This window comes from Heterodontus francisci, unplaced genomic scaffold (genome assembly GCF_036365525.1).
Source record: "Heterodontus francisci isolate sHetFra1 unplaced genomic scaffold, sHetFra1.hap1 HAP1_SCAFFOLD_61, whole genome shotgun sequence".
Classification (NCBI taxonomy): Eukaryota; Metazoa; Chordata; class Chondrichthyes; order Heterodontiformes; family Heterodontidae; genus Heterodontus; species Heterodontus francisci.
The window spans coordinates 1,735,294-1,741,847 of record NW_027141441.1 but is presented as its reverse complement, the minus strand read 5'-3'; the positions used below and the strand labels follow the sequence as shown (position 1 = coordinate 1,741,847).

At 43.4% G+C, this 6,554-nt stretch overlaps 1 non-coding gene across 1 annotated transcript; it reads right to left on the bottom strand.

Moving 5' to 3' along the window:
- Positions 1-1,640: 1,640 nt before the first annotated feature.
- On the bottom strand, positions 1,641-1,729 carry trnar-ucg (transfer RNA arginine (anticodon UCG)). The gene is given in 2 exon segments: positions 1,641-1,676; positions 1,693-1,729. It is a non-coding gene; the product is annotated as a tRNA-Arg (tRNA).
- Between the last annotated feature and the right edge of the window lie 4,825 nt (positions 1,730-6,554).

The window sequence follows — 6,554 nt, the reverse complement described above, 5'->3', positions numbered from 1 at the left end:
TGGCTGAGTGACAGGAAACAAAGAGTAGTGAGCAATGGATGTTCTTCGGGCTGGAGGAAGGTTTGTAGTGGAGTTCCCCAGGAGTCAGTGTTGGGACCCTTGCCTTTCTTGATAGATATTAATGACCTAGACCTTGGTGTACAGGGCAGAATTTCAAAGTTTATGGATGATACGAAAATTGGAAGCATTGTGAACTGTAAGGATGATAGTGTAGAACTTCAAAAGGACATAGATAAGTTGGTGGAATGGGAGGACAGATAACAGGTGAAGTTCAATGCAGAGAAATGTGAATTGATTCATTTTGGGCAGAAGTCATGGAGTGACAATATAGAACAAAGGGTACAATTCTAAAGGGGGTGCAGGAGCAGAGGGACCTGGGGGTATAAGTCATTGGTTGAGAGAGCGGTTAATAAAGCATACAGTATCCTCGGCTTTAGTAATAGAGGCATAGAATACAAGAACAAGGAGGTCATGTTGAACTTGTATAAGACACTAGCCTCAGCTGAAGTACTGCGTCCAGTTCTGGGTTCCACACTTTCGGAAAGATGTGAAGGCATTGGAGAGATTATGGAAAAGATTCATGAGAATGGTTCCAGGGATGAGGAACTTCAGTTATGAAGATAGATTGGAGAAGTTAGGACTGTTTTCCTTGGAGAAAAGAAGGCTAAGAGGAGATTTCATAGTGGTATTCAAAATGATGAGGGGTGTGGACAGAGTGGATAGGGAGAAACTGTTCCCACTTGCGAAAGGATCGAGAACGAGAGGGCACAGATTTAAAGTAATTGGTAAAAGAAGCAAAAGCGACATGGGGTAAAACTTTTTCACGCAGCGAGTGGTTAAAGTATGAACTGCCTGAGAATGTGATGGAGGCAGGTTTAATTGAAGCATTCATAGGGGAATTAGACTGTTATCTGAAAAGGAAGAATGTGCAGGATTATGGGGAGAAGACGGGGAAGTGACATGAGGTGAATTGCTCATTTGGAGAGTCAGTGCAGACACGATGGGCCAAATGGCCTCCTTCTGTGTAGTAACAATTCTGTGATTCCAATATTCAAGTCATTTATATATATGGTGGTCCTGACACTGACCCTTGTGGACATCACTGTTCAGCATCTTCCATTCTGAAAAACAACCAAATACCACAACTCGCTTTTCTTGATATTTCATACATTTTTTAATCTAAGCAGATACTGACCCTCCTATTCCAGGAGCCTCCGTTTTGTTACCCAGCCTTTTATGTGGTAGTTTGTCAAACGCTTTCTGAAAATCCATATAGACAACATCCATTGCTTTCCCTTCATCAACCTTTTCTGTTATTTCATCAAAAAAAATCAGTTATTTATTAATAGATGCAGCACTGAAACAGGCCCTTCGGCCCACCAAGTCTCTGCCGACCAACAACCACCCATTTATACGAATCCAACATTATTCCCATATTCCCGACCACATCCCCCACCACCAACCTCCACTGGGGGCTATTCACAATAGTCAACTTACCAATCAATCTGCAAGTCTTTTGGCTGTGCGAGGAAACACACGCAGTCACAGGGAGAACTCAAACTGCGCACAGACAGAAGCCAGAACTGAACACGGGTCGCGGGAGCTGTGAGGCTGCGGTGCTAAACACTGATCGCCCAAAATGACCATAGCAGGACTCGAACCTACAATCTTCTGATAACTTCATTAAATACACCGAAGTCAGACGCCTTATCCATTAGGCCACACGGCCAATAGCGAAGGATTGGAGAGGTGCTGAACCTCTCAGTTTTCGGTCTACCCAAACCAAGTTCAAGACCTGAATAATGAACCGATGGCCTCATTAGTTCTGTGAATAATACAGTGATTTAATAGACAAAGTTTTGAAACATTCCTGCCCATAAATCTTGATAACAGAGAGTGTGTGGATCTCCTGACTCAGAATGTTTAATGGATACAGTCCTCAGATCCGACAAGGAATCCCTGAACATCCACAGGAAAGACAGTGTGGATGAGGAAATGTAAGAGCCGGGAGCTGAAACTCAGGGACGGCCGAGCTCTCCTGTCATTGAGCTTGTGTGTCTGCTCTGCTCGCCGCACTTCCGGCTCTACTTTGTTTCCAATGAAAAGATGAAAAGGGCCGTTCGGTTTTCCTCTCACTGACAGTGTGTTTCACTCGGGTTAATATAACCCGGGACTTTTGCTGCTGAAATGAATTCTGCAAGGTCCCAGCAAACACACCGGCTCCCTCCTTTCTCCCCTCTTTCTATCGGATTGTTTTACCAGGAGGGGCTCAATAATAACAAACCCCCTGCAGGGAATGACCGCAAATTGAGCATCTAAATGGGGCAAGTGGGCAGCTTTCTGGGTTCTAGGTTCCCCCTACCCCGCCCCTCCCTCCAGTCCAAGCCCCTCTTCACTTTCTTTGGGACTTTGATGAGGGTGAAATGGGGAAAGTTCCCATTGATGTTTGAATGCTGAATTGCTGCAAAGATCTGCGCACGCGCGGTGTTGCTCCGCCCCCTGTGGGACGTCACTATGAGGAGTGGAGCGCATGCGCATCCTTTCCCCAACCCAGTCTGTGAGGCCATTCACTCAATCAGGGGAAGATGCTTTAAATCAGCTGCTAATGGAGACTTCCCAGGCCCGGGGGAAGGGAACAAACAGCATCTGCTTCCAGCAGCCACTGCTTTGGGAGCGTGTCCGCAGATGTGCTCAGAGATTAGCATTGAGTGGTGGGAAGTTGAGGGGGAGTCGGGAGTGTTTGTAACAGACACTGTGGAGCAGGAGCTGCTCCCGGAACATGGAGTGAGCCGGGGACACGGGGAAGGGAGAGTTCATTCTCAGACAGTGTCTGTACAGGCTCAGGGAGACACAATGGGAAGAAATCACTATTGAAAATCACTGACAATTTCACCACCCAAAGGAGAGGGAATTTTCCTGCTTTAGTTCCAGTCTCTCACTGTTTGTTGGATCGTGAACAGTGGCGGAAGAATAGCCGCAAAATAACGAGCGTTTATTGCAGACACCAGGTGAGAAGCATGAAAGGCACGTTTTAAATAGTGGCTGCTTGTTTTCCGTTGAAATAGAAATGTGACTGTGTAAAGGTCACTGCTCTATCGGACAGTCCCTGTCATTGAGCAGTGCAGGGCTTGTGTTGTTTCTGAATGTCACAAACTTGTTGTAAAACCACTGCAAACACCTGGTAAACAGAAGCTGAATACTGCAGTACTGCAGTGGAGTCAGACACTGACACTGTTTGTGTTCCTGGTTTTCATTTCGCGATTGTTCATAATGATTATTATTGGGACGATTACATTGATCGCTTTTGTATCTTCTGTCTCACCAGTTCTTTCATTCCTGCAGGAAAATACATGAAGGAACCTGACTGGATGTGGTGATTCTTGGACACAAGGAAAAGTGCAGCGAGCTCGTTCCAACACACAGTCGGTACAGGATCACTCCCAAAGCACAGAGATACTGCCAGCTCATCAGTTCCACTGGAACAAACAAAAGAAGTAGTCAGACAGACACTGATCCCAAAGTCGAGAGACACATTTTCAATCCAACAGTCAAACAACAGCAGGAGAGACAGAAGTTGTTTCCATTTCACTCCAATTCAATACAGCTGACAGGTTGATACATCAATCACAGTCCAAAAACAAACCCATCATCAGATCTAAATAAACTCTGTCACCATGGTTACATTTTAAATATAAACCTTGAAACACAACAGAAAAAATTTGCATGATTGAAAGGTACAGAATGAATGCAAGGAGGCTTCAAGGGGATTTGGACAGGGTAAGTGAATGGGCAAGAACATGGCAGATGGAATATAATGTGAATAAGTGTGAATTTCTCCACTTTGGGAGAATAAACAGAAAGACAGAGTATTTCTTAAATGGTGAGAGGTTGAGAAGTGTCGATGTCCAAAGGTACCTGGGTGTCCTTGTTCATGAGACACTAAAAGCTAGTGTGCAGGTGCAGAAAGCAATTAGGAAGGCAAATGGTATGTTGGCTTCATTGAAAGGGGATTTGAGTACATGGTTAAAGATGTATTGCTTCAATTGTATAAAGTCTGGCTGAGACTGCACCTGGAATATTCTGTACTATTTTGGTTTCCTTATTGAAGGAAGGATAGACTTGTCACAGAGGGAGTGCAACAGAGATTCACCAGACTAATCCCCTGGGATGGTGGGATTGTCTTATGATGAGAGACTACAGAAACTGGGCCGAAACTCTCTGGAGTTTCGAAGAATGAAAGGTGATCTCATTGAAATTTACAAAATTCTTACAGGGTGTGACAGGGTAGTTATGGATAGGATGTTTCCTCTGTCTGGTGAGTCTAGAACAAGGGGACACAGACTCAGAATAAGGGCAGGCCATTTGAGACTGAGATGAGCAGGAATTTCTTTACTCAGAGGGTGGGAAATCTGTGGAATTCTTTATCGAAGTGGGCTGTGGAAGATCAATAATTGAACATATTCAAGACAGAAATCGATCGATTTCTAAATACTAACAAGATCAAGGGATATGGAGATAGCAGGAAAAATGGCGTTGAGGTAGATGATCAGTCACGATCTGTTTGAATGTTGGAGCAGGCTTGATGGGCTGAATGGCCTAATGCCCCTATTTCCTATCATCCTTTGAATCCCAAAAATGTACATCGGAACGTTAGACCAAGTTATGCATTCCATGCCAGTTCAAAAATCCCACAGAGATTAAGACTGAAAGATACAGTATCAATTCCATGACGACAAAATGAAGGACTTGGAGCTTGCAGACCAGCCCATGTATAAGATTGAAAGTTATATTTTCATTCACAATCGTTTTCACAGAGCTAAATATTAAATACCAATCCACAACTTGTACAGGACTACCAAATAAAACCTACAACTGTAAAATACAGTTAATCCATATTTTAAATTAAACACAAGGCAAACAAATATTGATACATTAAGAGAGTGGGAAACAGTGAGAGCAGAGTGGAGCATCAAGAGCCCAGGAGAGAGAGGGAGCAAGAGTTCACTCGGAGAGCAGGGAACAGCGAGAGCACGCGTCAAAAAAGGCAAAGGAATCCACAATTAATGGTAAAACACTGAATGGTGTAGAGGAAGTGAGGGACGTTGGAGTGAATGTCCACAGATTCCTGAAGTAGCAGTACAGGTTAATAAGGTGGTTCAGCAGGTATATGGAATCCTTTCCTTTATTAACTGAGGAATAGAATATAAGGGTGATCTGGGTGTCCATGTCAATAAGTCACTGACAGCTAACATGCAGGTGCAGCAAGCAATTAGGAAGGCTAATAGTATGTTAGCCTTTATCACAAGAGGATTTGAGTACAGGGGTAGTGAATTCTTGCTTCAATTGTATAGAACCCTGGTTAGACCGCACTTGGAGTACTGTGTACAGTTTTGGTCTCCTTACCTTATGCAGGATATTATTGCCATGGAGGGAGTTCAACAAAGGTTCATCAGACTTGTTCCTGGGATGGTGGGATTGTCCTATTAAGAGAGATTGGGGAAACTGGGGCTGTCTTCTCTAGAGTTTTGAAGAATGAGAGGTGATCCCATTGAAACCCACAAAATACTTAAAGGACAGTCAGGGTAGATGCAGCTAAGATGTTTCTCCTGGTTGGGGAGTCGAAAATCAGGGGACACAATTTCAAAATAAGGGGGAAGCCACTTAGCACAGAGATGAAGAGAAATGTTGTTACTCAGAGGGTTGTGAATCTTTGGAATTCTCTACCCCAGAGGGCTGTGGAAGCTCAGTCGTTGAGTATGTTTAAAGCAGAGATTGACAGATTTGTAAATACAAATGACATAAGGGAATATGAGGAAAGTGTGGGAAAAAGGGCATTGAAGTGGATGTTCAGCCAAGATCATATTGAATGGCGGGGTAGTCTCGATGGGCTGAGTGGCCGACTCCTGCTCCTATGTTTCGATGTTCCTAACTCCACATTATCGATGAGACACAGCCTCAGGCCGACTTGTCGGGTGGTGCAAACAGATAACACTGCTTCTGATCTTCACCAGAACAGAGACTGAGATGTAACATTGATCATCAAACAGACTGTGAGAGAATACAACAGAATAAAACACATGGAGAGACACTGTGGAATAACAAATAGATTTGATTGGAATGTTGAATTTTGATTGGAATGAATAAAACACCAGAAACAGCAGATTAAATTGGGATTCTCATCATTATATTGATCTGAGACAGAAAAGAGAAACTGATGGGAAGAAGGAAGAATGGAACTGTTAAGTTTTTTTGAGTTTTTCACTCACCCAAGAAAGCTGATTAAAAAAAGATGCAAATAACAGAGAATTTCACCAAAAAGGGAGATTAAATGCTGCCGAAACCTTGGATCGAAGGATGCCCCAACAGATCACCTGTTCAACTGTCTCCTCACTGGGGGATTTCAATCGGTGAGCAATATTATTCGCTACTTTTTTTTTGTTAAATGAACCCAGAACTGTCACTTGGAATTAATATCTGCATTCCGACTCCTGAATATTTTCTGGACACATTTCCTGCTGAAAGAACTAAGAACTCTTTTCTAATTTACACAATAC